The 24,122-nt window shown below is 39.5% G+C and overlaps 1 pseudogene; it reads right to left on the bottom strand.

The window, feature by feature from the left end:
- Nucleotides 1-7,092: 7,092 nt before the first annotated feature.
- On the bottom strand, nt 7,093-8,526 carry LOC103661852 (annotated as a pseudogene).
- Between the last annotated feature and the right edge of the window lie 15,596 nt (nt 8,527-24,122).

The raw sequence follows: 24,122 nt of genomic DNA on the forward strand, positions 1-24,122 counted from the left end.
AAGTAATGACAACGAAAGACAAAAGATTTAGTGTTTGGAAGGTAAAGTTTCACCTCTGCTATTTCAAGCTGATATTGGAGAATGTAGTTCATACGTGCTAACAGATGTAAGGTTTAAGAGCAGTTAATCTCTTACATTAATCATCTATTGCTGTGTAAGAATTATCTCAAGATTTAGCAGCTTAAACAACAATAAACTCTTATTATATCACATTTTCTACAGATGAAGAATCCAGAAGTGGCTTAGCTGGATGGTTCTGGCTATGAAGTTGCAGTCAAGATGTTGGCTTGGGCTATGGTTGGAAGCTTGTTTGGGGTTAGAGGCTCTGCTTCCAAGAGAGCTCCATCATATCACTGACAAGTTGATACTGGCTGTTGGCAGGAGGCTTCGATTTCTTTCCACTGGACTCTTTGAATGTCTTCATGACATTGGCAGCTGGCTTCCCCTCCAGAGGGAGTAACCCAAGAAAGAGCAAGTGAGAAATCACATTTTCTTTTACAGCTTTACCTCAGAAGTTATACGCTGTCGCTTTTGCATTATATTATTGGTTTTTTATGTCAGCCAGATTCAATATGGGGGGGACTACACAATGGCAAGGGTAAGAGGAGGCATTGTTGGTGGCCTTGTTGGATGCTGATTATCAAGTGTCCTGTCATTAGTAGTCTTGAATTGGGGCAGGCCTCCTCCATCAGTTGCCGAACCTATCCCTGGGAGAACACGGTACAGGAAATGCAGGACTTTCTGTAATGCTAACAACCAAAAAAGGGAAGAAGGAGGGGCTAAATCATGTGGGCCAAGTTTCTTTCTTCAAACTCAGCAATCTGATTAGTGGTCCCAATTCACCTGAAGCAGAGAGAATGACAGGTGGCAAGAGGCCAGGAGAGTCATAATGGAAAGAAATATTAAAAGTGGAATCATCATACAAATTTATGAACATAAATTCTTTAAGGTAATGCTTTAATTTGTGGAGGTTTGCTGAAGATGATCACAATAATCATCTAATTTTACAAAAATTTTTTTGCAGTTAAAAAGCTCTTTATGTTAATTTCCTCATTTAATTCTAACAATGTATTACTGTCCTCATTTTTCAGATGCATAAAAAGAGTAATATTAAGACTCTTAACTCTAGAGAACAAACTGAGGCTTACCAGAGGGGAGGTGGGTGGGGTGATGGGTTGTATGGATGATGGACATTAAGGAGAGCACTTGTCGTGATGAGCACTGGGTGACGTATTCAGTGATGAATCATTAAACACTACGCTTGAAACTAATAATACACTGTATTTTCACCAACTAGAATTTAATAAAAGCTTGAAAAAAAGAGTAACATTAAAATAACAGATTTAGTTCATAGACATGGTAATACTAAGGATGAAATTCATGTCAATTTAACTTAGTACCATTGTCATTATATCTGAATGTCTCACAATCTTGGAAATAGATTTTCCTCTCAGCATGAGTAATGCATGCTGTCTGAGATATATGTGAAAAAAAGAAGCTTTGAATTTATTGGTGGAACTGAATAAAAATTCACTACTGAACTTCAAAACACATTAGATTGAAATTTTAGAGTGGAATGGGGGAAAGTGGCCAGCACTCCAGTGTCTCATTAAGCCAGTACTAGCTACAATCAATGCCACAAATCCCTCTCTTCAGATACTGCTTAGATCATTTCTTCATTCTGAGGCTAAACAATCTGAGAAAATTAGAGGTTTATTTTTATTGAGATATTAATCATTGCAGTTAATTTTCCATGTTTCTCTTTAAAAAAATTATTTTGAGGTTTTTAAAACATGAGTTTCTGTCCTTTAATCGAAGATGCAGTTTATCAGCCATTGTTTCTTTGTCTGTACTTCTTTTTTCCAGAGCATCTTTCACATGAAAAAGATTTAAGTTGGACACTAATAAGGATGGCATTATAAATGAATCCCCCAGAGGCATTGCTTGAATTATCAATTGACAGTAATTTGCATTATATTGTTTTACAAGGCTTAAATGGGGAAGATTAATGTATGCATTGAAGTGGGTTAGAATAGAAGTCCTGAAGCTATTGAAGAGAATACTTTGCATCAACAGATGGATTTCAGAAATTTTTGTGTGAAGAGTCAGATCATGACCACATTAATTTGTTCATTTGAGATTCAACTAGAATGTATTGTGCCAGGTACTCTGATGAGCGCTGGACATTCAGTGGTGCCCAAAGCAAATGCATCTCTGATCCCTACAGTTTTTAATTGAGTTTATGCAGTTTGTTACGAGTGAACAAGCTATTAAGTGATGAAAAATTGTGGTAAGTGTTTGCTATGGACTGAATCATGACCCCCCAAATTCATATGTTGAAGCCCACCCCCCCCATGACTATCTTGGAGATAGGGGCTCTAAGGAGTTGCTTAAATGAGGTCATATGGGTGACTGATAGAACTGGTGCCCTTATAAGAAGAGAAAGATACACCAGAGCTCGCTTTTCTCTAGGAGAACACAGAGAGAAGACGGAAATCTGTGAGCCAGGAAGAGTCCTCAGCAGAACTAGACCGTACTGGCACTCAGATTTCTGACTGTCCGCCTCCAAGGTTGTAAGAACATAAATTCTGTTAAGCCCTCCAAACTATGGTATTTTGTTACGGCAGCCTGAGCTAATTAATACGGTATCATACAAGAAAAGTGTAGATTTATCTGAGCGAATATAAAGGGCCTACTTTAGATGGAATGCTCAGGGAAGGCCTTTCCAAAGAGATTTTAAGGCTGGATCTGAGGAATGAGTAATAACCAGCTGTGAGCATGGTAGACTGAGGTCATGGGGTTAATAAAGATTTTCCTCCATTAGATTTGACTCGGAATGTATGGTTAGACAGAATAACATGTTTGTTATCTCTGTTTTGAAAGCCTTTCTAGTTCTTACCATGACATCACTACACTATTCCTGTTTTAGAGATGTTGTTACACTGAAGAATCATCTGGGAGTTTAAATAGGCACAAAATCACAACATTAATCTATCAGAAACATCCCCAAAATGTACTGTTTCCAACATATTTTCTAAGCTGAACTTTTATTTGAATTAATCGTTGAAACGTGTTAACTAGGTTACTGAAGTTGTTTTTCAAAATGTATTTAACCTGACCTTGGCAAGCGATGTAAATCTACAAGCCTGTTTTATTTTCATTTATACAAGACTTAAAAGACAGTCTCTGTGTGTATACATCCTTCATTAAAATGAAATCTTATGATAATTGTATTATTTAAAAAATATCTTCAATTAAGCCCTGCACCTGATGCTTTTAATACAAATAAACTCTTAACAAAAAACAAACCTTGTTTTACCTTGTTTATAGCATTTCCACCAGGTATTAATTTTTCTGTTTTCTGTATATGTATTTCAGAGGCTAAGTATTGCCTTATTCATCCCAGTATTTCTAGTTCCTAGCACGGTAATGGACATGTGATGAGTGTTTCATAAAGGTTTATTGACATGTTCTTGTTAATTTTACAAAGTAAATGGTATGTGATTACCTTTTTAAGTAAAATATATTGATGGTGGAGAGGTGACGTTTTGGTTTTAATACCAAATAATTGAATGGTAAATAAGCTTTAATGCCATGATTATTAGATTTGGTCAATTTTCCCTGAGATGAAATTTGAAGATGTGGTTTTAATTTATGCAACAATACTTTCTTGTTATGTTGTGGTATTTGTGGTTCAAAGAGTGTGACAGGGCAATTAGAAAGAGAGGCAGGGAAGTGAGGGGTATGGGAGTTTGTCCAGTTTGTATAATCCATGAAACCCATCTGGGAGATTGTTGGAATAAAACTTCTTCATCGGGTAAGTGAAGAGAGCCACATCATGTGATCCGGATATTTGTAGAGTAGTCTCTCTCTTTCTATTCACAGAATAAGCTTTTCCTGTTACATACACAATAATAATAGCGTTACGTAATCGACTGAAAACTATTAAAATCCTGTTGTGATTGAGACCTTCAGTTAGACACATGTCGGGACCACCGACTGTGTAGCTAGACCGCCAGGGTCACAATTCTGGCTTTGGCACTGACGAGCCACGTAGCCGTGGATAGGTTAGCTACCTTCTCTGGACCTCAATTTCTTCACTTGTAAAGCAAAGATAATCCTAGTGCCTGCTGAATAGATTTTATTAGGATCCAAGCACTTTGTAGGACACTACGAGTAGTACCTTGCATGGAGCTGGCTCTATATGAAGTGTTTGTTCAACGAATGATAACGAACAGTCGTATTAAAATACAAGTGTATCACTGTACGTTGTAGAGAAGGGAATCCAAGACTCTTTATCAAGTGCTTCGGATCACGGGAGAAGAGTTCCAATCCAAAGCTTCTGATTTCCAAGCCTGTCAGCCATATGTGTGCCTGCTCCTTTCTAATTAAGCCGCCCAGATTTAGAAATTCTCTGCTTCACAGGGCTGGAGTGTAAAAAGAATTATATATAGCTTCACAAAGAACAAAATCAAAGATCTTTGAGAAAAGCTGATCTGTATGTGTAACGTAAGGGGTACTCCCCAGAATGTGATGTGCTGCTTCGCCGTGAGCCACCTACACACGCACGTGACCCTTTCCCTAAGAAGGAACAAAAAGCATCGAGGAAAAAAAAAATGTCCGGCTCATAGGAAAAGGACATAAAATTAGATGCGTCATTGAAATAAAAAGTGATAAACTCTTTGCCACTTAAAATTCCTTTTGGAATGAGCAAAATATAAATCAATGGCAAATGGATTCAATTATTTATTACAAACTGCTTCAAAGAATACTTTTCAAATGTATAAATTAATAGACTTTGAAAAGGTCAGAACAAAGCCAACAGAGAATTCCTTGGGCCGTCTCGACATATGTGAATTAGTAGTCTGTGCTGCTGTGGGGGCCGCGTCAGGAAGCCTGGAGACCAGAGCGGGCACTTAGAACCTGGGCAGCCAGATGGAGCTGCCGCGGCGGAAGCCTCCCGCCGAGGCTCGACGGATGGACGCCGAAGGACAGCTTCCCGTCCGCTTGCCCTGACTTGTGCGTTGCGCTGATGACATTGTGAAAAGTGTGCATGTCGGAGATGTATTAAAATTAGCCAGAAACCTAAAGGAGCTTGAGGTATTGACCATTGTCTGTCACCAAAAGAGCAAACTATGTAAAAAAAAAAAAAAAATAGGATTGTTGATGCAAGGTATACATATGTTGCCTTCTGATATGTGAAAATGAGCCTGGACTTGGAATTAGTCCCATCTATGTCACCGTAGCCAGTTCTTGGTGTAACATGTGGGTAATAGTCTCTTTTTCATTCCTGGCCTTGCTTTTATAAAAACAAAATTATTCGCGTGCGGTTGGTACATAACGTTACCCTAGTTTCAGGTGTCCGGCATAGCGATCCAACTTCTGTGTATGCTCGGCTCTGCTCAGCGTAAGCGTAGCCACCGTCTGCCACCACACAACGGTATCACGATGGCATTGACTATATTCCCCGTTAGGCCTTTTATCCCCAAGACTTATTCATTCCACAACTAGAAGCCTTACTTTCTTGAAATATTTATTCTTCAAATACGTTTTAGTGCCTTTGGATTTAAATGGCCTCTATCATTTTACAGGCTGGTAGAGGCGAGACAGACCAAAAAAAAAAAGATACAATTCAGTTTAAGTGCTGGCGAGTTGTTTCATTGAAGGCATCTCCCACATTGTGAGACTGGAAGCACTGCAAAGCTGAATACTGCCAAGGGCTGGCAGAGCGGCGTGGGTATGGGAGCCCTCAGCCATTCTACGGATCAGCCCGGCACTCTTCAGAAAAATTCAGTATAAACATGTCTTCTAACTTAGCAGTGCCACTCCAGGGTCCCTATTCCAAAGTTCTTACGTGTTTATGATGGGGCCTTTAGGAGCATTGTCATTGTAGCATCTGTACATGTGTGACGTGTATATGTGTGACAGTGTACGCAAAAGTGTACGTGTGTGTGTGAGTATTTGTGTGGGTGTGAACGTGCGCGAGTATGGATATGTGAGTACGAGTGTATGTATGTGCACATGTGATCGCAGCTTCTTACCGGCATCCCACGTGGCCGGCAGTGGGGGACACACGCCCGGAGCCATATGCCACTGTTAGATGTGAGAGATTACACAAAGTCTGAGCCCCAGAGTTGGATCTTAAATACATGATATTTAGTGAAAAGTAAGAAATGAGAACTTTAAGAAAATAGATTGACATATATTTGGAAGTACGTGTGCTCATGCTACACACATTTGGGAAAAACATGCAAATGAAGACAATCCCCATGAAACGGGATGAAGAACCGCCATCGTTGCAGGTGGTGGAGGCAGAGACAGGAGCGACTGAGGAGCTAACAGTTAACGAATAAGTACCTCCATCAAGAGAGGAACTTTGGGGGTGCCTGGGTGGCTCAGTCATTAAGTGTCTGCCTTTGGCTCAGGTCATGATCCCAGCGTTCTGGGATCGAGCCCCGCATCGGGCTCCCCACTCAGTGGGAAGCCTGCTTCTCCCTTTCCTACTCCCCCTTGCTTGTGTTCCCTCTCTCGCTGCCTCTCTGTCAAATAAATAAATACAATCTTTAAAAAGTTATTTTATTTTTGGGGCACCTGGGTGGCTCGGTCGTTAAGCGTCTGCCTTCAGCTCGGGTCATGATCCCAGGGTCCTGGGATGGAGCCCTGAGTCGGGCTCCCTGCTCAGCGGGAGGCCTACTTCTCCCTCTGCTGTTCCCCCTGCTTGTGTTCCCTCTCTCGCTGTCTCTCTCTCTCTGTCAAATAAATAAAAACTTAAAAAAAAAAAAGGGAGGAACTTTGGACCCTTGATGATAATGTGGCATGAACTGAGAAGTATAATTAACTCAACTCTTTGCTCCTAAGTTCCAAGAAATAAAAACGTTGGACAAAGGGAAAGTTTTAAGACAGACTCCGCATCACAACAGCTTAGACTTCAAATGAAGGGACAGAGAGGCAGCCAGAGCCTAGATGATGCAGGACCTCACATCCTGTTGTCACATTTGCATGCGATCCTGAGGTTTATGGGAAGGATTTTCAACTAGAGAGTGACGTGCTACTTTTTTGTGCTTTAAACTATTCTCTCTTTAATTTGGGGGAATCTATCCATACTTAAGGCCAGTTCAAGTCTCCTTTTTTTTTTTTTTTAAGACATATTTATTCAGTGTCGTGATCAGACTATTACATTCAGCAATCAACAGCATGGGCGCAAAAAAAAAAAAAAATCTACATTAAAACCCGTTGTTGGAAGGCTTTACACTTTCCACAGAACAGAAACCAAAATACCCTGTTATACAATTAGTCACAAATACAGTCTTCGAGGTTTTTGCCCATACACAGGAGCATTGTCTAGGACACGTCTTCTTTGTAGCAGCAAGGCCCTGCCACTGCTGTGCTTGGCTGAGGTCACAGATCTGTTGTAACCTGTAGCTTCTCTGTCACTTCTCCGGCTCTCGTCTCCCGCTCAGCTTTGTTTCCTGGCAGTCTTGAAAACCTCCTGCCGCTGCCGTAGCTACTGCTGCTGCTGGAACCACCACAGCCACCTTGGTTTCGTGGTTTGGCAAAGTACTGGCCTCCACCACCACAGGGGCCAGTGTTCTGCCTCCAAGATTTCCTCCTTTCATGGGTCCAAAATTTGAGGATTGATTGTTGTAATTGCCATGAGCATTATGGCTGCCGCCACCTCCAAAGTTGCTTCCTAGGACATCATTACTGAATCCGTCCTAGCCATCACCACTGCCACCGTATCTACCACCACCTCTATGGCCACCAAAGCCACCTCGCCCACTGAAGTTCCCTCCATGAACAAAGCTGTCGTTCCCACTGAAACCACCTCCACAACCACCACCAAAGTTTCCAGAACCACTTTGGCCTCTTTGGCTGGAGGAAGCACTCGCCATCTCTTGCTTAGACAGGCTTTCCTCACTTCACAGTTGTGGCCACTCACGGTGTGGTATTTTTGAATGACAGTCTTGTCCAGAGAGTCATGGTCATCCAATGTTACGAAAGCAAAGCCTGTCTTTCTGTCACTGCCTCGGTCAGTCATGATCTCAATCACTTCAATTTTCCCATACTGTTCAAAATAATCTTTTAAATGGTGTCCTTCAGTGTCTTCTTTAATGCCACCAACAAAAACCTTTCTCACAGTTAAGTGGGCACCAGGTCTTTGAGAATCTTCTCTTGAGCAGCCCTCTTTGGTTCCACAACTCTTCCATCCACCTTGCGTGGCCTTGCATTCGTGGCTGCATCCGCCTCCTCCACAGTGGCCTAGGTGACAAACCCAAAGCTTCTGGAGCGCTTGGTGCTTGGCTCTCTCGTGAGCAGACGGTCCGTAAGCGTTCCGCATTGCTCAGAATGGCTCCTCGCACTCTCCTCGGTTGTTTCAAAGCTCGAACCTCTGGTGANNNGCGTCCGCAGCTGTCCGGGCTCTCTGGAAGACTCTGACCTGGACGTGATGGCGGTGGGAGGGAAGACTCTAACAATGCTTACTCTGCAGCGGCCATGGGCAGAAAGGAGTCTCCAGTCTCTTTTCATCCACAAAGTGCCTTCTTAGCCCAATTCTAAGTGAATTGGATGTAATCTCTTCTGTGAACCTCTGTAGCACTTAGTAGTTTCTTACGCATTTAGCTTATTCTTTATTATAATTCTATATCCCTTCCTTATCTTTCCTTTTGATATCTAGTAAACTAGATCATACAGTTATAGATGGCAGAAAAGGCCAAATCACCCCACGTTTAGTACAGATAAAAGTGAGTCGAATCACAGGGGATAGGGTTTAAAGGTGGGAGAGGAAGTCCTAGGGAAGTACGATGTCTCAGTTAGGCGAGAAACCACGTAGGGGAAGTATAGCGGTTTCCTGGGACGTGCGGTCAAAGCAGAAAGCAATTCAGTGAGGGTCAGAGGGGTGGAGAGTAAAACCAAAGGAGAATTTTGTTTTCAAGGTGTGACTTTTGATCTCAGAAAGAAACTCCCAGTATTTTAAGAATTATCTTAGGGGTCATGAAGCACAGTCTCCATCCATTTGGGTTTCCATTTTATGTTAATAGTTCTGATAATCTGCATGGAAAAACGTAGCTACTACTGAATTAGTCAACTGCGATGTTAAGGCAATGTCTGGATTTAGCATTGGATAGATGATACGACCTTCAAAAATATGGAATGCACATTCGAGGCATACACGGAGTCCTTTAATTATTTGAAATACAAGGTTAATATTCCCGATTAGGTAAAACTATTAATGGAAAGGTTTCATTATTTGCTTGAATTTCATTGATTAGATTACATATTATGAAAATTTCTGAATCCATAACTTTAAAGCACATTCCTGCTTTAGTCTTTTATAAATAAAATGAATGTTTGGTAAATCCATTTCTTAGTTGAATCTTTTCCTGCCAGCTCAACCACAGAATTCAGAAATAAATATGAATTTCATGTAAAAACTTTCCAAAAGGCTTTGTTAGTGCAGTAGTAATTCCCAAATTCTTTGGCAACAGGCCCATGAAAATGTTTATTAACTATCTCCCCATGTCCCAAAGTTCCCACCATCTCTTCCTGCTCCACCTCTTTCTCCTCTAAACCTTCCTATCAGCTAGGAATTCTCGTGGGTTTCCAGTGGCTTTCAATTCAAAACGTTTATAAAAACTTTTGTGTAGTTACGGTGATATACACATTTTCACAAATCTGTGTTTGGTCATGTATTCCTAGCGGCGATATGCTTCTGTACAAGTATTCGAGGGAGTAGTCCCTTTTCACTGCGTGCTATTTGCCAGTACAAAGGCAGCCTTTGCCAGATTTAGTTCCAGCAAAGTGGAGGGCTGCCCAAGCATTTGCTTCATTTGGAATATTCTGGTAGTCAAATATTTACATGGAGCCCCCAAATCCTCTGGCTTGAATCTGTCATATTATTTCCAATGCATTGTCTATTTACAAAACCATTTAGTTTGGATGGTGGTATAGACCTGGCCTCGTTTACGAGAGGAGGCCGTGAAAGCGCCATTATTGGTCTCTGTTAAAACAAGATTAGCCAACTCACTGGGAGTTGTACAAACAGAAGAAATCTCACCCATTCTAAAGTGTTCTTGTTTCTTCATAAATTTCTCTTTGAAACATACTACAACATGCTGCTTTTCTGAATTAGTTCTTGGAATGTTTTTCTGAAGGTTTCCTGAAGTCGTGACTGATAAGAGCTACTTGAAACGGTGTTGAATAATTTTAAAAGATAGACAAAAATTGGCTTTGTAGGCACCTATGACCATGATGTGAAAAAATTTGAAAACTTAGCACGAATGTAGCGGATCGTGTTTTAACTAAAAACTTACTACTTCAAATGCAATTCTCTCACTGGGAGCGCGAAACCAATACGCATAGGCATTCTGTAGACAGACGGTTTATTTTGTGGATTTCTTATGTGGAAGAAAGGACAACGTGTTTTATATAACATTTTCTTCTATATTCTGGATTAATACAATGGATAAGTGCGAAATATATCATCTGCCAAGTGCAAGTATAATTCACACAGATGGACTGCAAGTGTCTGGTTAAGTTAATGAACTGATTTCGGTAGTGTTGCTGCACGAGAGATTTACAGACTAAAGAATGTTCTGCTCTGAGGACAGAAGATCATGTCTAACTGCATTAAAGATACTTAATTACACACGCATTTTAAAATAGCAGTGAGCATACCGACATTTACCTACAAGCATTAAATAATATATTGTCCGCATTTTTTAAATTCTGGTGCCCTCTCCTTTGCACTGCCAACAAAGTTTCCTAAGTGAGTAATTTAATGCTTGCTGCTTGGTCAGAACAGTGCCGCTAAGAGATACTGTCTCTGTAATGGAGCGCCATTTGTCTGCAAGAGGGAAATATTAATCTTGGCTTGGTGATTTTATATTTTTCTTTAGAAATGCTACTCGATGGGGCGCCTGGGTGGCGCAGTCGTTAAGTGTCTGCCTTCAGCTCAGAATGTGATCCCGGCGTTCTGGGATCGAGCCCCACGTCAGGCTTTTCTGCTGGGAGCCTGCTTCTTCCTCTCCCACTCCCCCTGCTTGTGTTCCCTCTCTCGCTGGCTGTCTCTCTCTCTGTCAAATAAATAAATAAAATCTTTAAAAAAAAAAAAAGAAAGAAAGAAATGCTACTCGAATATGCCAATAGACTTAATGAATTTGCAAATTTACAAAATGTGCATGTCGATTTTTGAATTAAACTCAGCTTCTTTTTATCTTAAGCAATCTAAGTGCAGCCCTGTCTTCGAACTAAACTTGATAATCCTATAGTACTTTGCATTTATTTCCACTACAGCGTATTATCGTCTTATAATTTTTTAAAATAAATCTGCTACCAGATTAGAGAGTCGAGCTTTCTGTTGCACAGAACTATAAACTCAGTTCTTTATTTTCGATTTCGTACATACGATCTGGTGCATTGGAGAAACGCTACGTGCTTCATAAATGTTGAATACATATTACCTTGCAGAGCACAGCTACTTCCTGCTCAAATATGCATATACTGAGAAAAAAACTCCATTAATTGCTTCACTGATTTAAATTTGGTGTTATGTCACTCATTAATTTGTGTCAAAGAAAGTGAAGTGAATCAAGGAAATACTGATACCAGTTTGACCTGCTTTTTCCTGAACTTTCTAACAAGTGTCACTCTCAAAGTTTAGACAAAGCAGGTCCTTGAAGCACTAGTTTTGCAGTCTTTAAGTATTAGACCCAGGAAACCTTACATTTCTTGCAGAACAGTAAACTTGCTTCACTGATGACCTTAAGACGGCACATAAATATTATTCTTGGTTTCTCTGATAGCAATGGAGTGCACAAGCCATGCTTTGCTGTTCTTTAAGCATTTTAACAGATATTTCCATGGATGATGTCGGCTTTTTCCTTTTCGGCCTTATAAAAAGAATAACTTGGCACTTTAAAAAAATAAGTTTCCTAAAAGACTTTTTTGGAGAACCGGGAATTTGGATTTTTACAAGCCCCCTAGATGATTCTTATTTTAAGCAAATTTAATAACCCTGGACAAATTCATTTAAAACTGTTTCCCTTGGGGTACCCGGGTGGCTCAGTCGGTTAAGCATCAGACTCTTGATTTCGGCTCAGGTCAAGGTCTCAGGTCCCTGAGACCGAGCCCCTCAGTGGGCTTCGTGCTCAGCACAGGGTCTGCTTGGGATTCTCTCTGTCCCTCTCCTTCTACCCCTCCCCCAACCACACTCCCAATCTCTCTCTCTTTAAAATAAATAAAATAATTTTTAAAAACCTGTTTCTTCTGTGTTTTAAATGTAACTTCTTAGGAAGTAACTGGCATCTGTGTATGGGGAAGAGAGAGGGGGAAGAGAGAGAGAGAGACTGAGAATACACCTGTTATTAAGAGGGTGAAGGAAACCATCCTCAAACCCAGCACCGCTGGTCATCTACTATCTGCTATTACTTGGCATAACCTTTCTGGAGGATGTATGAAAACAAATGAGAATCCTTAAAATGGCACATGCATTTTGACCCTTCAATTTGTTTTCTAATAATTTATTTTAAATCAGTCATCATGACATTATGCAAAGATTCAGCTAGAAAGATACACACTAGAGTAGTTTTTAATAATAAATGAAACATTGGAAATAATGTGAACATTCAAGCATTTGATTAAAGGAACTACGTTATAACACCAGACTTCTCTTTCCTGACCTTGGAGTAGGTTATATTTTATACACTCTTTGCACTGTGTGCTTCTTAGTACTCAGCATACATAATCCTTTGTTTATATTTGTTTTTTTCCATTACATTATAAAGCCCAGAGAGACAGAGACTGAGTTATTCTATCTGTAAGACTTAGAGTTTGATAAACAAGTAACTCTAAAGAAGCTGTGTTGAATGATAAAGAGGAACCATACAGTCAGAAAATATTATAGAAAGATAGTTATATTCTCAGAAAGTTAACGACGTCTTCAGTTGTTTAAAAACAATGATAAAACAGCATTTCCAATGTGTTCCTGCCATAGGAAGAAAGATATGTGCATAAAAATTAAGAAGTTTAATTACCAGAAAGATAGCATTGGTTGCATTGTAGGCTTGCATTTATTGTTAAGTCTTGCATTTACTGTCAGTTTTCCTACCTATAATCTTTAAATTGTGTTTAATAAGAATATATCACCTTTGTGTTAAGATAACAAACACTATAATGTTCTATTTTATTTTTTAACACTGTAACATTTTAATTCATAAATACGTCTGCCTGAAATCAGGTATTTAAAGAAAGACAAAGACTAAGAGACATGCTAGGTCTCAGAACTTTGAAATAAGGTGAGTTATGGGAAGGTGGTATATGATAGGAGGGAGCAGGTGTGAGGGTAGGAGAGCTGAATGCCGTGGGCCCCATGGGGGAGCCATTTTTACAATAGGAGAGCAGAGTGAGGCACGGCCTTGACCATGGGAAGCAAGAGGACACGAGTCCAGCTTCCTATTCCAAAGTATGTAGTGTGTAAGAGAATAAATAGTGACCATTTGATAAAAGTATTTAGAATTTCCCTTACAGTTGGGATATCACACAGACACATGCACACTTATATTGCCCTGTGTATGTATATATTGGCACTTTCTACCAACTGTCCTCTTTGATGTCCCATCAAGGATTTGTGATCATAGAAGGACTGAGTGTTGGCTTAAGTTCCACCAGAAGCAAAGCCTGAAACAAAGGCTTTCAGGCAGTGATGTTTTGGGAAGTGATACTGGGGAGCAGGATCAAGGGACCGGTAAGGGAGGGAGTGAATTTAGAAAGAAAAGGCAGCCAATAAAGGGATGTAATGAGTTGGCCACTGCTGTAACAACTGGTGTCCAGTGTCACAGGACCTTCTACGGAGACTTAGGAAACACATCTCGCAAATAAAGGTCTGCGCATCAGCTCCTCTTTCCGTCGGCAAGCGGTGGTCTACGTGTGCGTGAGGTCCCCCACGCTGGGGTTGTGAGTCCACGGGTGATGACTTATTCCAGGCCAAAGTGTTCAAAAAGCTCAGGGCAGAAAGAGACAGGTATGTGGCGCCTTTTAGAGGCTGCGCGCGCCAGGGGAGGTTCAGAGCTTATCGGACTTTGCGTGGGCCTGCTTGCCGCAGGGGGGCCGCCGGGAGGTGGAGCGGGGAGGATTTGAAGAGGTACAGGAGGTAGCGAGTTCACGGACACTTAGCAAGACACAAACCGAAACTGCCATGTAATTCTCGGCTTCCACGCCCCGTCCGCTCTCTTACGTCACATACCCTATTATTTAGCTGGACTCTTTCGGCGAAGAGTCACATGACGTAACTGGGGGCGCTGCTAGCACATGCAGGGCTTTTCAGTGAATTACAGAAAGTGCTCTTGTCCGGTGGATGAATTACTCAAAGACGTCCCTTTTGGGGGGGGGGGGGGGGAATATATATATATCCCTTTCTGTAGGCATCTCAGTCCCAGACCAAGGAGTATGTTTTTGTAACGTTCACTAAACACACCGCCCTAACAACGAAATATCAAAAGATAAGACAAAGAGCATTAAACTAAATAAAGGGTATGAAAAGGAAAATGTCTAGATTAAATGTATAACTCCTAATTACTAATATATAAACTAAATAGATTCAAATCCTATTGCTCTAACTCCCATTAGAAAAACAGTAAGGCTTTCTTAGAGCTTTTAAATTGGGTTGCTTTAAAATTCATTTGCGTGCATCAGTCTTTTTCTTTCACTAGATTACACGCATTGATAAAGTCTGAATTAAGTTAAAAAAATGTGATTCTCTCTTAAGTATAGTATCGGTCAAACACTTCTGATTCGGGCTCAGAGAGTTTTCCAGGGTGGTAATGTTTCAGTGAATTGACTACAAACAACCTCTATGTTCTTAAAAGTCTTGATATTTTGTTTTTTTTTGTATCTGTACTCAGAAACATACATTATGAAGTTGTCTCATCAACACATATGCCTATATATTTTGGAAATTTATTTTTTAATTATTAAATTTAGTTAGGAAACAACAAATAAACCACTATATTCAGGACTAAAAGCCTCATCATTATAATTTTAGAGAAGTATTTATCTCTCTCTCTCTCTTTTTTTTTTTTTTTACGATTTTATGTATTTGTTTGTCAGAAAGAGAGAGAGAGCACAAGCAGGGGGAGCAGCAGGCAGAGGGAGAAACAGGCTCCCTGTTGAGCGAGGAGCCCGATGTGAGGCTCGATCTCAGGACCCTGAGATCATGACCTGAACCGAAGACAGATGTTGAAGAGAAGTATTCTCTTGTTAATAGTTGGCACTATTAGCAAAAATATCCATTATTCTATGGGATATTTAAATGATGCTAGTTACTCTTAACTCTGTGTATGCAGTGGATCTAAAATTTTAAACTATCCCAGGACTTACTTGTCTTCTCTCTTTCTCTCTTTTTCATTCTCTCTCTATCCCCCTCTCAATATGTGTAAAATTCTCTGTGTATTTCTATAGTTATCTACAAACATACACTTAGAAAACCATTAACTCCACTCATGACTTGATGAAAGATTTAGCTACATTGTTTGAGTGTTGATATTGGTGACCCTCTAGAAATTACTATCACCACCAGTACATTACCTTACCAGCTGCTGATATGATGTGAAACATGAATATTTAGTGGGATACGCAGAACCAGTTCTCCAACTTTTTCTTACATGAGAAACAATAAACAATTTAATCCCAGAGGCTATTCAGTTACCTCCTGTGTGTGTGCGTGCATTCTTTTTAGTCACCTTTACTAGGTACAATTATCTTAACATTGAAAAGTCGTTTTCAGTATCTACCCATTAAAATACATCAAATATTAAAAAACAGTGTTAAAAATAAGCACATATATTATGTAGCTCCTATCATATAATGAATCAAAAGGGCTATGACAGTTTGTATTTATAAATATTATCGATACATCATTAAAATACATAAAACTGTCACAAATAAACTAAACCACTAAATGCCTGAAAAACCAGGATCCCTTAATCTTTTAAAATGTTTACTGTTGTTCATATTTAGCTCTTCGCATAAAATATTAATTGGCATATAGTTTTGGAAATTAAAAATTTTGTGAGACAATTACTTAAGAATCCTTGCCAGGAATGACAATGCCGTGAAATGGAAGGAGTCATTATTAAAGAGTCATAAAAACCGAAAAGTAGTCCTAACTCTGCTTCAAGACCACCTTGTGAGTTGGGAAGTCGCTGAACCATTCTAGGTCATTTTCCCTATCTGCGAAGGTGTCAGACTGATAAATTCCAAGACTTCAACTCTACTCTTCTTCACATTTACTTGGTTCTGATAAGTGCCTAAAGTTGGGAGTAGTGAAAGAATAAGGAAATGTGTTTCAGTCACTCTCTTCTGTCCCCTTTCCCTCTGACTGCATGCCTTGCCCTGACACTAATGATAATAATGATAATGATGATGATGAGAGTATAATAGTAATTATTATTACAGCAATTATCAACTGGATGCTCAATGTGTGCCAAACTCTGAGCCGAGCCTTTGTTTTCATCAACTCATTTACTATCCCAGTGCCCTGAGTAAGAGCCTGTTAGGGTTATTACAAAACTAAGTAAACTGAAGCACAAAGTTAAGTGTTCCTCTGAAGCTTACACAATCAGTGTTAAGGCAGGGCTGCACCTGACATCTGGTTCCAGAGCCCATTCTCTTAACTGTTAACCATTGGGCACCTTGCCAGCCTGGAGGGCAGGTGGGCCAAGGGCCACCACAGCCAGAAGAAGAGCCTCTATCCATCTTAGATTTCAGCCAGAGATCCCTGACTCCGTCACACCCATGGCTATGTGTTGGCAATGGGGAACGTTTTAAGAGGTCAAAAAGGTTGAGGAGAGTGCCTCATAGACAGTTTCTGCTTTCATGACTGTAGACCCGGTTGCCCTAGGGCTCTGCGTTGGCCTTAGAACAACTGTGCAATAATCCTGCACCTGAGTTGGGAAAGACATGAATGGGAGCCGAAACTAAATATTTACAATTTTCCTCCAGCCTGTTTTCTACCTCCAATGCTTTTGAAACTCTGGGACATTGACCTACTAGTAGACTTTAAATCAATTTAGTAGTTTGCAGTCAGCATTAAAAAAAAACCCATAGAATTAAAAAATTTCAGAGTTCATCGTTAAGAGTAAAGGGAAATACTATTTTTTTGAAGTTTCAGGAGCACGAGGGCACGTGTGTGTCTTTATTGGGTTATAATTAAAAGATATTTCTCACTGCAGAGAGTACTCAGAAAAGTTTGGAAATTATCCGTCTATCACAAGGTAGAAGAGGGAAGAGTATGAAAATCAAGCTCCGGGTGTTATACAAGACGACCAGCGATGTTCTAGGTAAACACTGCGACGGTTTCAACGTGAAACAGTTATACCTGCTCCACCTAGATGTGAATTCTTCCTTTAATGAAGTCATTTCAATGACCTTCGCCAAGAGAAAACAAAGCATTCTTATTCTCCTACCAAGTGGATCTGTAGAAAGATTTAAAGCCGTCATTTTCCTTCTGTTCCATTTTGCTTTTAAGAGAGATTCTTTATTGTTTGGGTATTTTTCTTTTTTAATTTTTGTTTTGTCAAGTTTTTTGCTGTCATTTCTTCCCCAAAGTGTAATAAACTTCACTAATCTTGTACAGTAGAAATTTTACTAATTCTTTATCTTTAAACAAGAAAACAAAACACGGAAATAGCACGAATATTGGAGTCTGGGATGCTTTGTGTCTGAATATTCCAGTTACTAGATATGTCACCTTGTGTAATTTTCTGAAATTCCTCAAGCCCAGTTCCTTAATCCGGGAAAGAGGGTGTGTAACAATCATCCTCGCACTGCCACCTGTACCCCAATCCCTGCTTCCTTGCCCTGGCCCTCTGGTGGCCTCCCTGCTTTCACCCTTGCCCCCTTCCAGGCTGGTTCCACTCAAGGGACAGAGTGAGCCTTTAAAACCTTTAATCAAATCACACCAATTTCCTATTCAGAACTTTCCGGGGGCACCTGGGTGGCTCGGTTGGTTAAGTGTCTGACTCTTGATTTTGACTCAGGTCATGATAATGGGATCGAACCCTGCGTTGGGCTACGTGCTCAGCGTGGAGCCTGCTAGTCCCTCTCCCTGTTCCTACCCCTGCTTGTGCTCTCTCTCTCTCTCTCTCTCCCTAGTTTCAAATTAATAAATAAAATCTTAAAAAAGAAAAGAAAAACCCACAGAACTTTCCAATGAGTGTGTTTGTGTATGATTTAGTTTGGGGTACGTCTACCATCATCTCCTAACTCGCTCGCCCTGGCTCATTCCATTCTAGTAATTCCTGGGCCTCTTCACTTTCCTTCATGTTCCTTGAATGCTTTGAGGTCATTCTCACTTTGGGGCCCTTCCTCTTCTCTCCATGTGTTCCATTTTCTCCCACATACTTGCATAGCTCACTCCCTCATATCATTTCTGTATCTAGTAAAATCCCACTTTCTTAAAATACACCACCACTTCCCTCACTCTTTATCCCTTACTTGCATTAATTTCTTCTTAGCACTTACCACTAACTAACATTATGTCACTTAATTGTTAATTGCTCTACCATTAGTCCTATTTCACTAGAATATAAATTTCACGAGGGCAGGGACTTTCTCTTGCTTACTGCTTTGAGTGTAGCCGCCAAACCATGCCTGATACATTATAAATGCTAAATAGTTGTGGACTAAATACTAAAAAAATTTTTATTCCTTACAAGTTTGATATACGGATTAAATACAAAGTATCTGTCATAATGCTTGGCACAAAATCAGCATTTAATAAATGACAATTATTTTTATTGTTAAAGCTGAATTTTATTTTCCCATGCAGAGCGTAGGTATTATCAGGATGAAATATATGAGACATATTTTTTTCTCCTATCAGGATGCTGTGATGATTAATTTTATGTGTCAACTTGTCTGCAAAATAGTACTCAGACATTGGGTCAAACATCATTTTTCAGATGTTTTCGTGAGGGTGTTTTTAGATGAGATTTACATTTAAATCGATAAACTTGGAGTGAAGCAGATGGCCATCCGTAATGTGGGTGGATTTCATTCAATCATCTGAAAACCTGAAACAAAAAGGATAACCTCTCCTGAACAAGAGAGAATTCTCCAGCAGACTGGCCTTGGACTACAGCTGCAAATTCAGCTCTTCCTAGTCCTACAGCAGACCGCCTCTGGACGGCAACTGGGCCTCCAGCCTGGCTGCCTCCCCCATCAGATTTGGCATTCACCAAGACTATACAAGCTCACTGGTCAATTTCTTACAATAAATCCCCTTCTATATACACACATCCTATTGGTTCTGTTTTTCTGGAGAACCTTGACTAATACGCATGTTTTCAGCTGCAAGTACACTTTACCATCTAGTATCTACTGTGTCTATTATCATCACAAGTGACACTGTGGGGATGTTTTCTCATGATACAGTGTGTTGCTTAGCAGCTCAGGGATGGCAGGGCTGTGGGTTAGCCTCTCTGCCAGTCTTAACTTTCCCTTCATAGTGACAGTCTGGCTGAGCACTTCCAAACAATTGGGTCCTCATCACACAACCACATTGAATGTAGGAAGAAACAAATGGTGCTTCTCCCATTTTTGTCTTCGATCAAGGAGGAAAATCTTTGTCAGGTACTTCTCTTTAGATCTTATTGACTTCAATTTATTCTCTTTTCTATATATTGACTGCAAGGGAAGCTGGGAAATCCTATGATAGCAAGAAAGAGTGGTGGGAAAATAGCTCTTGGTAAGCAACTATGGCATTGGTCATGTGTCATAAGAAAATATATCACAATGCAATGGGAAAGAGTATAGGATTGATTCTAGATGAGTCGGACTTGGTGTATAAGATTTTATCACTGCATAGCCACAAATTTGGTGGCCTAAACAGCATAGATTTATTACCTCACAGTTTGTGTGGATCTGAAGTACGAGCACAGCTTAGCCAGTCTCCTCTACTTAGGTTTCACGAGCTGAAGTCAAGATGTGGACTGGGCTGCAAGCTCATCCTCGGCTCGAGGGCTTCTTCCAAGCTCATGGGATTTGGGCAGATTTTATTCCTTGTGGTTGTAAGTTCCCTGTCACATGGCCCTGTCCACACGTGGCATTTGCTTCTTGAAGACTAACCAGAGCCTACCTGTTGCTGCTTCTTCCTGTCTCTTACTTCTAGACTCTCTTTAAAGGCCTCTCCTGATTAGGTCAGGTCCATCCAGGGTTGTCTCCCTTATAATTAACTTAAAGTCAACCGATTAAGGGCTCTAGTTATATCTGGCCAATCTTTTCACCTTTGCCATATGACATAAGAAAAATACAGAAGTGATTTACCATCACCTTTTCCACACTATTGGTTAAAAGCCAGTTATAGGTCCCTCTCTCACTTAAGGAGGTAGGATTACATAAGAAGGGATCAATGAAGATCATCTCAGAAGTCTCCATACTGCACCTGGCTTCACACTTCAATTCCACTACTTATATCTGTATAACCTTTACCTAGTTTCTTTCTTGAGGTTCATCTTTTTCATCTATGAAACGGGGTCAGTTAACTTACAGGATCGCTTAAGCATTAAGTGCTACAAGTATTCAAAAATGTTGGGGGGAGTGAGCCTGGGGCTGAAGGTTCCAACCCTCTAATCTTGTGGGTGGCCTCCTTGGCACCCAGCCCCCATCCTTAGAGGCTTTCCAAAAGTCACCTCATTAACATAAACTCTAGTGTGGTTGAAAGGGGCCTGTTATGAACAACAAAAAGACACTCATTTCACCTTTGTGTTCTGGAGCTATTTCAGGAACAGGAAACAAAACTAAGTATTATAACAAAAGATGCCCTCATGCTTCTTATGCAGAAAATTACAAGGGTTTTAGGAGCTATGTGCCAGGAATAGTAGAAGGCCAAATATATGTTTCTGCTTATAAATCACGACATAAATGCATAGCTTGGTAGTTGGCATGTAGAAGGCGAATGTCACTCTCCTGTCTGATCACCTACAGCGTGGTTAAATAAGATGAAATAAGTAAAATGCTGAGCTCAGTATCTGTTCTGTAGAAACAGTACAATAAATGTTAATTTCCTCTCCCTTTCATTTTTATATATAATGCCACTTTAGAAGACATACTGTTTTTTTGACGATGCTCACATCATAAAAAAAAAAAGATTTATAGTATATTCCTAAGCAGTTACTTAATTTTTATGAGTTTTTATAATCCTAATTGTATCATTAAAGAAATATCAACACTAGTCTCATTGATCTTCTGATACTATTTAAAATGAAAATAAGTTTTTACAATAAGATTTCTTTAAAAACTACAAAATTGTCTGGATTTTTATAGAAGGTCCTTCATTCTACGTGATAATATTTTTGAATGTTTTCAATGCCTACAAATAATTTGATGAACAATTTGGAAAGAAAATATTACTATAAATATTAACTATTGCAAATGTTCAGGTAATTTTTAAAAAATGTCACCTACTTGCAAAAAGAATTAAAACATTTGCTCACAATAAGAATAAATAATAAAGGATGCCTGGGTGGCTCAGTCAGTTAAGCATCTGCTTTTGGCTCAGGTCATGATCCCAGGGCCTGGAATTGAGGCCCGTGTTGGGCTCCCTGTTCCTCTGGCAGTCTGCTTCTCCCTCTCCTTCTGCCACTCCCTCTGCTTGTGTTCTCGCTCTTTCACCCACTCTCTCTCTCAATAAATAAATAAAATCTTTTTTTAAAAAAGGAATAAATAGTAAAAACATTTTTTTAATTTGAAAATAGAAAATCAGAGACCATTCATTTAGAGAAAAAAGGACATAAAAGCCCCACAAAATATGTGACTAGAAGAGAATACAAGATTTAGTTCTGTGTTTCTTAGCAATTAAAAGGGGGGGGAAGCAATGAATCAGATCACTAATATTCTCTTAATATTCTTATAAAAAGAAATACATATGTATCTTTAAACTCTTTTAGGGTGGGGAATTAATTATTCTCCAGGTTATTACGCCTCTCTCCTGGCCTAGCATCTTGGATTTTAGTCCCTAAATACATGTTTGTTGAACTGACCTTAACTGTCACCAGAACTATATTTCATACGGCAATTAACAAAGAAAGATATTGCATGACTACTGATGTAAAGGAAACCAATAAATGAAACAGGTCAGATATTTCAATGTAGGTTTGATAAAATGCAAAAATGTTCTTCATAGAGTAGTTGTTCATGTATAGTATATAGAAGTAAATCTTGAGAAAGCCATTTCTTTAAGGAGCTAAGCATGGTCTTCGAAATCCTTACTCAAAGTATTTCAACTGAACATTTATTTATTATTAGGATGGGTTAAAGCATTGAAGATTTACATGTTTTGTATCTGGTGCTTGCATTCTGGGAATTCACAAGGCAACTAATTTGGGATTGGCTTCTCTGATAAGCTCTGATATGTTGACATTCTGGAGAAGTTTGACTAAAGATAAGGGGACATAGTTTATATCTGTTATTTTGTTAACCAAGCTTAACACATATTTCAACCAAACTAAAAGTGCTACCCAAATTCTGCACAGAAGGCTGGGCCTGTAAGTAGTCCAATATTGTCCACAAAGAAATGAAACTGCTTGAATTCTTGATTTTGATCCCAAAATCTGTTCTGTAGAAAAGAAAAGAGAGAACTTGGCCTAGATAATTTAACAGCAGGTGTTGTCAATTGGCAGTTTCAATCATTAAAGATCTTCAGCATGGCTCCCAAAGTGATTTGCTTTTGAATATCATATAGTAATGATCTTACCAAAACAAGCTAGTAGGAGCAAATATATATCCTCATTCGACTTCAATTACTGAATTTAGTGTTGGTACTTGAAATTTGGAGACTATACAGCCAAAGACAACAATTTTTGTGGCTGTCCCTTTTCCAGCAAATAGTCAACAGATTTGACTGCTTCTGAAGACTATTGGCTTCTAATGGTAAACTGTTCTGAACAGCATTGAAAAAAATATGTGGGCATGTTTAGCAAACAAATTCTAACTGGGTCCCTTAGATTCTTGGTGTTTACATACCTTCTCCTAGTTACTCAATTAAACACTAAGTAGGTACTGCCATTAATTGATTTTATAGATATAATTTAAGGCCCCAAATCAGCTGATTTTATTATAGGGAGATTATTCATGCAGGCTTGATCTAATCACATGGTCTTCAAAAACCAGAAGTGTTCTCTAATCAGTTGCATTAGAAAAAGAGAGACACATTTGAGATGGCCTAGAAGATAGAGCAAACATCCATATTGTGATGGGCTATGACAGCCCCATGGCAAGAAACTGCAAGAGACATCTACGAGAAAGGAGTGGTCCATGATCAGTAGCTAAAAGGAAAAAGATGGCCTTCGTTACTACAACCACAAAGAAATGAATCCGCCAAAACACAGTGACCTTGGAAGAAGACCTGGACCTTCAGATGAGAGTCAAAGCCCCAACCCATACCTAGATATCAGCCTGGTGAAACCCTAAACAGAGAATCCATCCATGGTGCGCTAGATTCTGACCTACAGAAGCTGTGAGGTATTAAATTTGTGCTGTTTTATGCTGGTAAGTTTGTGGTCATTTGTTACACAGCACATGCCTTTTAATGCAAACTAATACAAATGCATATAATTAATCTAACAGAATCAAATTCTTAGATACATTAAGAGACAGGATAATAAGTTTCGGCTGCCTTACATTTTTTAGAATTTGTGCCTCAAATGTACAAGGTAATTTCTTCTAAGTTTAGGTCTACCCATAGTAATTTAATTCCTTATGAAGGAATGCACAGAGATAGAAAAGCATGGAATATATTTAAAGATCACCCAGTGGTCTCCTTAAGTTGTTATGTAAGGTATTTGAAAGATAATAGTTGTGAGCAATAATGGAAATTTTTAAAAAGTTTATGATCATGTCAAAGACAATGAACAATGCAGATTGTATATTACTCAGTGGTAATGTAAGCCACAGAACACTTTTGAGTGGTTGGGGAGGCTGGATAGAGTGAGCGGCAGGAAGATTGCTCATCTATCAGTGTGAGGCTGAGATTGGGAGTGGACCATGTAGCTATTTGTCATAGATCATGTTAAATTTTGTGCCATGAGCCTTTATGAAGATAATAGAATGGATATTTGGTTTTGCAGTCT

This window comes from Ursus maritimus, unplaced genomic scaffold (assembly GCF_017311325.1).
Source record: "Ursus maritimus isolate PB19 unplaced genomic scaffold, ASM1731132v1 scaffold_11, whole genome shotgun sequence".
NCBI lineage: Eukaryota > Metazoa > Chordata > Mammalia > Carnivora > Ursidae > Ursus > Ursus maritimus.